Genomic DNA, 10,864 nt, shown 5'->3' on the forward strand with positions numbered 1-10,864 from the left:
TCCTTCCGACCATTTGCTGGTAAACAACATCATTAACGTTTCCTTGAAAGCGCTAATTGCATCTATTCCCAAATGATGTCAACTTAATGAGTCCTTTACGCACATCACTAACACGAGGATTCCGTTATGGATGACGTAGATTCGATCCCATATTAACAAATGATATGATTTTGATTCCCTCATAAATTTTATTAAGACGAGCATCAGTCATTCCTATGATTTGCTTTATCCAACAGTAAATGTGTTCGATTTCTCTCTCTCTCTCTCTTTACATTATTTCTCTGCAATTCTCTTTATTGTAAGATTTTAAAAAAGTAGTAGAAATAGTAGTAGTATTAGTAGCAAAATTTTTAAATATAAGTAAATCAGTGATGAGTGTTGTTTCGTTTGTAACGTTTCTTAGCTAAAGGAGTTGAATTTAGTTTGATTTTGTGCACTTGCTAGAGTGGATGTGATGCGCGCGTGTTCAAAATAAAGAATTCAATGTGTGTGAATAGTAAATTGAAAAATATAAACATTTTACGGGGACCGTCATAAATATGTATGAAAGTGAATGAGCGTATGCCTGCCCTCCGTATATTTTATTTGTGTTTTTTAATTGATTTTCGGTAAATAAAATCATTGCTCCACACGCAATCATCAATAACATAACACACACAACCGTAACGACTAGAACATATATAACGAACCAACAAAAGAAAAAAAAAAAAAACATATAATAAAAAAATAAAAAAAATAAAAATTATTTAATATTTAAACATAGTTACGTTTAACTTCGTATTGTTTTATGCATTGTTTGCGGAGATTGCCTGAATTAAAGTTAATTTCTTACACAATAAAAACAAAACAGACAAAAAGTCCAGTTGCACGCATACATGAACAACAACAAAAAAAAAAAAAAATGCAACAGCAAGCATTGGTACTAATAGTAACGACAACGATAGCAGCGGGCAGCACGAGCAGCAATAGCAACAATTCTGCAAACTTAGGCGGCGAACAAGCAAGCTGGCAGTCGCAGACAGCATCAATTATAAATTCGAAAGCCTGCAGAGGCAATGTTCCCATGAATTTCGCATAAACGGGTGCGTGTGTATATGTTTTTTTTTGTTAGAAAATATCCGTAACGAATTAATTGTAAGCGGAATATACGCTTAAATAGGAATTAAATGAATGAAACAAGAAAGAAGGAAAGAAAGATTTATAGTAAAAATGTAAACTGAGCTGAGCGTTTGTCCAAAATATTAAAAAAAAAAAAAAAAATGTTTATAAGTAAATAGCCCTAATAACATAACAATGAGATGAATGTCTTTAACAAAAGAAATATACATATAGAGTAAAAGAAACGAATCCTCCCTCCAAAAAAAAAAAAAACAAAAAAAAAAAAAACGAAAAGAAAAGAAATAAGAAGCCATTTAAAGGTCATTGCGATAAAGGTCAAGTTGCAAGTTGCAAGTTGTAAGCAAAAATTTCATCATTTAATATAAATAATAATAAAAAGAGGTGTTATTGTGTCTATCGCTGGATGCGTGCATACGCTTATATAAAAATATTGTTTTATATATATGCGTGTGCCGTGCCGTGCCGTGTATGTATGCGTTTCAAAAATATTATATACACAAAGTGTTATTTGCTATATAAAGAAAATTGTTTCTTTTTTCCGCTTACTATAAAGTGATGTGAAAAATTCTTCTTCTCTGCCTGATGATGGTAAACCGTAGCGTAGAGTTTAAGCGCCATCCAGCGAAACAGGTTTTTGTTCGTTTATATATATATATATTTTTTTTTGTTTAATATACATTGTTGTTGCATTGCTCCGGTTATTGTTGTATTGTGTGTTATATATAGTTTATTTTCGCATTCTCTTTCGCTTAGTTCCTATACAGCTATAAAATTGAAGGCAGCCATAACAGCATAAGCGATATCAAAATCAACACAGCATTAACAGTAGAAACGATTTCAGGCTAAGCCTGGCATTAGGAGCTAAAGTAGCAGCACCAGCAGCGTAGTCGAAATAAAACGAAACAGAATAATAATAAAAAAAAAAAATAAAAAAATAACAAAACAATCAAATCAGGTTTATGCCTCAAGTACATCTCTGATGGTGGTTTGGGTTTTTGCAGTTGTTAATGCTCTATAACAACAACAACAACAACAACAACAACAAAATAACAGCTACAAAAACAACAAACGGCAGCGTGCAATAATACAGCGAGAATATCTTTGGTTTCACATCACCGTCACCGTCACCGCCATCATTATCATCATCATCATCATCCTCATCATCACCACCGTCACCATCACCGTCATCATCATCAGAATTATCGTCATCTCCTCCATCTCCAACATTACTTTGTCACCAATCTATATGATTATAGGTACATATATCCTACTAACTGAATATCATCATCGATTTGTTACTACTCTACCTCTATAACTCTTTACCACTGTTACTGTGTCTATCAGCTCTTTTTCATTTCTAAAACAAATGTTTATTTAAAGGTAAGTGTTGTAGGTAAGCGCTGATGTTGTTTTAATGACGGCCATGATGATGATGACGATGATGAGATATAAGAGGGCCGTTAATGGTGTGGATATGTTGCGTTGCGTTTTTAAACTCATACATGAAGATAGCTTTCTTGTCTTTTGTTGCCGTTGTTGATATTATTATTGTTGTTGTTGTTGTTGTTGTTGTTGTTGTTGTTGTTATCTTTGTTGTTCTTGCTTTTGTAAAGCTCGTCGCTATTTCACATGCAGTGAAGCATGCATGTACCAACAACTGTTCAACATTGAAGAAGAGTTGCATTGCGCTTGAATTGTTTTAGCAGCAGAAACAGCAGCAGGCAGGCAGGCAGGCAGGCAGCAGCAGCAGTAAACGAATTGTCGTTTAATTTTAGTAATTCACTAAAAACAAACGTAGTCAGCAGCAGCCATATTAAAATAACACATACATACATTAACTGAACATTGTTGTTGGTTCTTTATTTTATGTTACTTTAACAATTTTTTCTTTAGCTGCAATGAAATCCCTAAGCTATCTGTCTGTGTTATATGACGTTCGGTGTTTATATGTCTGCTTGTGCCTTGTGTGTGTCCGTTCTTTCGCTTTTCTTAATGCGGATTTCATAACGTTACTGAATTTCTTGTTTTGTTTTGCTTTATTTTTAATTTTTTTTTTTTTTTTTTTTTGTTTCGTTTTTCTGTTTTCTTTGTTCTTTGTACTCCTTTTCAATTTGTTTTTTTTTTTTTTTTTTTTTGTTCTTTAAATGTTTTATTCTTATACTTCGAAAATGCGAAACCAAAAATCTTCTTTCTTCCTATATATAAAGTAACAAAATTATACGTTAGGGTGGTTTTAACAACAAGTCTATATATATACATATATATATATATATATGTATGCATGTGAGGATGTCGATGTGAATGTGTCATTTTCATTACATGCTGTTATTTTCCTGTTTTTATTCCTTTTCTTTTTCTGCCAAACATACGAATATTACAATACACGCGCACACACACATATACACGTAGGGGCATACATACAGAAGACAAAAAAAAAAAAAAAAAAATGAATTACGAGTATTACCAACAATTTGTGTTCATTTTAGTTTCTTAATTATCTGAAAGAAAGATACGTTTATAATGCATAAAAGTGAAGACACATTCACATTCACATTAAGAATTGTATGTTTTTACCGCGTAAGAACAAGAGCAACAAGTCTCATGTATATTATGTATTTTTTTTGTTTTTTCTTTAATAAGTAAAGTTATTGTGTTTTGTTTTTTTTGTTGTTTTTTTTCTCTTTTTAAAAAAGGTATAATAACAAGAACAAAGGCAAGGTAGCAATGCGGTCACCGTTAAAATAAGGAACCATTTGTCATGTTTAATTTTTTTAAATTAGACCTTTTTTTTTTTTTTTTTTTTTTTTTTTTTTTTGTCCCTCCACGCAATCCAACATAATTTCTCAATCCCGTACAGCTCTGCCCACCCACTCTGTACTCTGTGCTCACATTCTTTTCGTTTTCAGTTATGTTTATGTCAACATCGTTTTAATTGCCCTTTAATGCACATACAAGACAAAATGTATGAAATTAATCATTTCCAGGGCGGATAATTAAAGCCAAAATGATAAATTCATGTCACTGCCAGGCTAAGTGTTATCTTCATTCTACAGTGTTATGTTCGCTTGTTTTTTATTTATTTTTTTCTCTTTTCCTCTTTGTATTGTTGTTGTTCAATTTTTTAGTTTTATTTTGCATTTTTTTTTTTTTTTTTCATTTTACTTATGATTTATGTGGAAATTGAAAGATTCATGACAAATGCTTGATATGTGATAATTGGCAAAGTCCTGGTCCTGGTGGTAGAACAAGGTCGTCATAATTCAAAGCCGGATAAAGATTGATGGCCGTATTGATTTTATCAAATGTTACTTTGATTTACAAATTGATGTCCACTTGTAGAACGATTGCTATAGTTGTTCAATTATCTTTTGACTTGAAGTTTTAATCTCTCATTGCAAACTGTGCAAAGGTCATTTCGAGAGATTTTCTCTTTTTTATTTTTTTTTTTTTGTCTGTGGGGGGGGGGCGCGGCCCTGGTGGGAACCTTTCAATGACCGAAAATACGATAAATGAAAGGCCAAGAAGAGTAAATAAAATAATAAATGCTAGTATGTATGAATTGTTAAAATGTGGTAGAATTTTCCAATTAAGTCGTACATTTTTTCATTAACTTTTTCAATTGTAAGGATTTACGCTTATTCATGCTGTGTTTTCAATTTGTTTCCCTTTATCATGTAGCATACATTGTTTGTGGGGGGGGTGGCAGAGATTTCAATTCAATTCAATTCGTTAAACATTTTTAATGCATATAAAACGATTACCTATAGGAGGAGGACATAATGAAATGAATATTTTCTTTTAGGAAAGGGTATTAGACATTTCGTATATATCTTTGACAAATTGTTTAATCTGTAATTTGATTTAAAATCTAAATCAAAGTAAATTTGAAAAACTTTGACTAACTGATCCTTTGCTTTAAGAGCGATTTCTGTAAAGAAGAAGTTTGTACTAAGAAGAAGAAGCTTTCAAGAATTATAAAATACGATAGATAGGTTTCTTCGATTTATTTAACTAAAAGAATATCGTATGTGGGCTTAAAGTGCTGCCAAAGTGCATGCGAATTAGTTGAAATGCGAAATATTGAAACGATGGCCGAATAGAATCGTACAACATAATATATATGGAGACCTTCATATATAATCTTACTTAAGAGATCGTGAATTTGTATAATATATAGCGTGTATTGTTCTTCCCTCTGTTTAGCTATAAAATATCTTACAAACACATAAAGTGTTACCAAGTTGTGGGAAAATATGTTTTCAAAACCTATCCACGTACTATTTACGTTTACTCAGCAAATTGCATAGCGGTATTTTATAATTTTTTAATGTAGTACAGTCGCCAATCTACTCGGTTAAGAAGTACCGTATATGCATATCCATAGACCGGTAAATGTTATTTCTCTATCATTCCATAAAATGTACGATACAATTATTATTTTATTTAAGTAAAAGCTTTCTCTTATTAACGGCTTCCCTGCTTCAATTTATGATAAGCTATTAGTAGTAGAAAAAAAAAGTTCTTTTTACGCCAAACGTACTTTCTCCCTCTCTCTCTCTCTCTCTCTCTCTCTCTCTCTCTGCCTTGTCTTTATTAAAGTCAATATCAATTATTTGAAATTTATTATCATATTAGATTAAATTGTCTTAAGTAGCGGAAGCTTTCAGGAGTTGAATGCTTGGCATATATTAATGTCTTGTTTTATCATCCTTTGCTTTTTTTTTTTTTGAACATACCTCGTATATTTATATTAACTATTAACTAATTATAATATTCATTCAAAGTAGAATTTTCTTTTAGATGCTAATGCTTTACGAGTTCAGTGCTCCAGACTTTAGTCTTGAAATTTATTTCTCTGGTTAAATTGCTTATAATGATAGCAATCATAATGTCAATTATTGTTTCTATTGTTCGTAATAGTCCAAGTTAAACGTTTAAGTAATTCAGCTATAACGCGACAATTAAATGTTTTCTTTGCAAAAAAGAGCACCACTGCTCAAACTTTAGATCTTTTCTTTACGTTTCAAAACAATAAACGATTCTTAGAAATATTTCCTTCATCGTCAGTGAGATTTTCAAAAATATTTCTCTACAACATGACTCAGAATTTTTATACTTTTTTTATATATGACCAATCACTCACAAGGTATGTCATGCCTATAAGTGTTACACAATGATGGTTAATTTTGAATACTGGGAATGATTGTAGCCTAGGATGCGTGTTTACAGCCTGCTAGTAAATCTTGCACTCACTGTTATAGCTATAGCTATAACCACACACCAACAATATTTATGTAAACATATAGATCGTAGTTGTGTAGTAGTTTTAACTAAACTATCGGTTTCTCAAAAGTGTGTTAAAATCCTCGGACGCTATAAACAAATCGACGCTCTCAACGGCATACTTTGCAACGTGAAATTTCTTTAACACGTTCACTAATGAATCATTTTAGTGTAGCTCTTTATCATTAGGCCGTGAATTTTATTAATAAATCGGTAGAGTTTTAGTTATTATTATAATGCAAAGGCATTTACGCGCTTAAAAGAATATTCGTTTACCGAATTTGAAAGATTTATAATATATTGTAACCTATGGACGACACCATATGTCTGCCGCTTTTGATTGATTATTAAGAGCAAATTCTTGCATTGTCTGGTAACGAGTGCGATCTCTTTTTCTCTCAAGTCTACGCTCGGTTTCACTTGCTGTCTAAGAATTCCATAAAAAATCTTTTAAGTTCTTTTCAACATAGCACACAAACACATAATCCCTTTTAACTTTGATTCATTACACAAATATTTTTGATAAATCTAATGCGTGTCTGCTCTCATCACTGACAAAAAGTGTCCGTTTTGAGCATCTTATCAAAACTGTCAATGTTTTAATTACAAAATGTTTGCAATACTTTACTATTACTCTGTGCTTGTAGTCTGTAGCTATGCGAATTGGATATGTCACCGTGATCAAAAAGTAATAGGACCTCTGCATTTAAACTCCACAAACTTTGTTTGTTTTCTTAGACGTATACTGAACAACATCAGAAGCCACAAGATATTGTTTTGGTTTTCGCATTGTTCGATCGATATGCTTACAAAAATCATCGACATTTATATCACTAATAATAATTATATTTATAATTATCTAACTAACTAAGTTGTGACTTAAGTATAGAACAAAAAAAAAAAAAAAAAAAACTTAACATTCAGATTGTTTTTAACTAAACCCATTGATAATCTTTGTTTAATGAAACAAACTTCCGGTTAATTTCAATGATTTTGCGTAAGCAACGTAAGGAAGATTCTTGTGCATGCGATCTTTGTGTAACAAATATAAACAAATAAGAAAATTTATATTCTTTCCTATACCTAACACCATTTGATACTGATCAGTAATATGTAAACTTTATATATGCTTTGAAGTTTCTGTCCGTGTGGGTACGTTAGTGAGCTGCAGAACCACCAGTAGAATACAAATACAAATGTGAATTTTCAACGTTATACCGATTGTGGTTTATAGCTAAGGAGCAACAAAATGAAATTTCTTTCTCATTCTTGAAAATACCGACGATTCGGGGTTATTTAGTAGCGTGGTCGTTCTCTCTGATCGATCCGGCTCTATTTCAATACTAATCTGCGAATTTGCAATCTTTGTGTTAAATTTGAAGCCGCTTAAGGCATGCTTGGCGATCAGGAGAATGTTTACGGACAGACAGACGGACGGACGGGCATTCCTAAAGCCCGTTTAGAAATTGATACTGATGAGCCATTTGCTGAATTTTTTGCAACCAGGAGAGTGTTTACGGACAGACAGACGGACGGACGGGCATTCCTAAAGCCGATTTAGAAATTATTCCTGGTGGTCTTATGTGGCCTTTGAGGTTTCGTTCTCGGTCTAGTAAACGTTTTGGACCAAATGAATATGGCCGGTGAACATACCCCTACCCCTCCTTCGGTAAAGGGGAATAAATAAACTTTTAAGCATTAATGAAAATCTCAATCAAATTTGCAGTAATTAATAATAAGCGTGTAATTCATGAAATTCTATAACTGATCTAAATGATTAAGGATTAAGGATTAATATCGTCTTGTATTCATTCGATATATATTTCTAAAATCGTGTAAAGGAAGAGATGAATATTTTTTTTACATATAAAGGAAAGCACAAGTTCTGAGTAAGATACATTAAAAAAAAAAAAACACTTTTTTTTTAAATTTTGAGAAGAAAATAGGGACAAAGTAGCTCTCACAAAACAATCCTTCTCTTTGCTTGCTTAACCCATCTGAGCAATTTTGTGAAGACGTGATAAGTCATAAGGGTGTCATAAGCATATTTTTTTTTTTTTTTTTTTTTTTTTTTAGTTTTTGTAAATTAAAAATAAAAAAAAATTATTATAAAATTATTATCATAGAGAGTTCAATTGCGAACATTGCTCCAAATTATAAGAGATTTGATGCGAGGTCAAAAAAAAAAAAAAAACTATGATAAGAAAATTCATTATTTTCTCTAACAACAAGCAGTAATCGGCCAGAATGCAAGAATAAGGCCATTTAATGCAAGATTGTGGAAAACTCCCGGAGTGATTGGTTATGTTAAAAAAAAAAAGAAAAAAGTGATGATATAACGGGACATAGACCTCTCAAAATCGACTAAAAATTTCAAGTCTCATCCATCTGGTTGTTACAAATGGAATGACAAGTTTAGTATCTTCATGTGCTTGAAACGCGGATGTAAAGATTCTAATAGTCTGTAGAAGAGTTTGAAAGGAATTTACCTGAAATTTAAGTCAAAATAAATGTAACTTTGTTTTCCACATTATGTCTTACTGTTATGTTATACTCTAAAATAATGCGACACTTATGTATGTATGCTTGTATGCAATATTTTTTTTTTTTTTAATCACTTGTGTAAGTATGTTTTATGTTACTTTGGTTTTGTGTACTTGTGCGCTTAAAAGAAATGTTCTCATCATCAACAACAATTATATCAATGTTCGCTTGAAAGCACTATTAGTTGCTGTAAATGTACAGATAACTTTCATATAACGTAACAGATATATTTTAAACATTATGTTGCGCGGATCATATGGCAAATGATAGTCTGTTTACTTACTCATCATATGACTTCATATATGACAGTAAATCTTCTTGTTTAGAGTTGTTTGCTACAAGTAGCTGTTGGTTAAGTGCATCTAGTTTATGTGACACCTACCTGTTGGTTGGTTGGTTGTTCGGTTTATACATAAATTTTAGTTTCATATATCTGCAGTTCCACATCTTGTTGTATTGTTATCTTTTGTTGTATCTATTTTTGTAGCATTCATCATACTTTAGTTATGAATCGCAAATTATGTGCATCTCTACACTAACAAAAACAACAATAAAAACAACAAAAACAACAACAGCAACAACAACAATAATAATAATAATAATAATAAGAAATAAAACACCAACAAGAACATTAATAGTAACAACAAACACAACAGCAACAACAACAATAATCAAGACAATTCCCTAAGAGCTGCTCTGTACTGGTTGTTATAGCCTGTAATGATACATGTTGCTTCAATTTTTTTTTCCTTTATATATATATTTTGTTATTTTTATAGTTTTTGTTTTAATTTTTGCGTTTTTTCGTTGACGTTAATGGCCTTTTGACGTTGGCGACCACTATACTGTATTGTAGAAAACTATAACTGATGTTGCTGTCGCAGTTGCTTAGCGAGGCAGTTAAGAGGACAACAACCAGAAAAAAAAGCAACACACGTTGCACTAATAGTAAGACTTGGAACAGCACCTAAAATAAAAAACAAAAAAAAACAAAAAAAAAAAAAAAAAGAGAAGAGAAGTAAAATACCAACTAACCAACCATCAGCAATACCAACAGCGACAGCAGCCGCAGCAGCATTACAAATAAATGTACTTGCTAGTCGTCGAACCGGTTGTTTCATACGTACACGGTTGCAGGCTGCCTAATATTTGATCCGATGATGGTGTGCAAGTGCGAACTGTAATCGCACTGGTGGTGGCGACGGCGGTAATGGTAGTGGTGGTGGTATCGATGGTGGTTGTACTACTACCTAATAGTTATAGCAGGATTCAGCATAGCTACCGATGTACGGCAATTGGGCCAAATGTGCATTAACATTAACTCAGAGTACAAAAAGAAAAAAAAAAAAAGAAAAAAAAAAAGATAAATAAATAAATAATGTGACAGATAGAGATAGCGATATACAGTTGCTCAGGTTGTTCTTATTGCTGTTGCTGATAGTCAGCTACCCAAAGTTGTCCAGCAGGCAAACGCAGGCAGGCAAGCTGTAGCTGGTATTTACACCACATTTGCCTTTTTTGCCATTTTCGGTTGCCACAAGACTTACAAAGGGTTGTGGAATCTTTCTGTGATCCGCGTTTCGCTATGATGTGCTGGAGTATCCAAACATGTGCATATATATATATATATATATATATATATACATATATATGTATATGTATATATGTACCCATCTGTAAACATTTATTTATTTTTCTTTTTCCTCATGTACAAAAACCAGTTACGAAATAGAGCCTTTACTCGCTTTACCCGCAAAGTGAAACGAGTTTTAAAACATTATTGCAATTTTTGTTATTGTATGAATGTCGCATAAATGTGTATGTAAATAAATATACTTTTTAAGCACATATGTGCATCTCGATATTGATATGTGTGTGTGTGTGTGTGTGTGTGTGTGTGTGTGTGTGTGTGTGTGTG

The 10,864-nt window shown here is 32.1% G+C and overlaps 1 long non-coding RNA gene across 2 annotated transcripts in view; it reads left to right on the forward strand.

Annotated features, from left to right (window-relative positions):
- The first annotated feature begins 464 nt into the window (after positions 1-464).
- LOC119634930 overlaps positions 465-10,864 on the forward strand; it is a 24,725-nt gene continuing 14,325 nt past the window's right edge. For both annotated transcript variants that reach the window (XR_005246998.1, XR_005246999.1), the window contains exon 1: positions 465-1,082. This is a non-coding gene — a long non-coding RNA (uncharacterized LOC119634930). The remainder of the gene's footprint in view (positions 1,083-10,864) is intronic.

The sequence above is a fragment of the Glossina fuscipes genome, unplaced genomic scaffold, assembly GCF_014805625.2.
Source record: "Glossina fuscipes isolate IAEA_lab_2018 unplaced genomic scaffold, Yale_Gfus_2 3, whole genome shotgun sequence".
NCBI classification, from domain to species: Eukaryota; Metazoa; Arthropoda; class Insecta; order Diptera; family Glossinidae; genus Glossina; species Glossina fuscipes.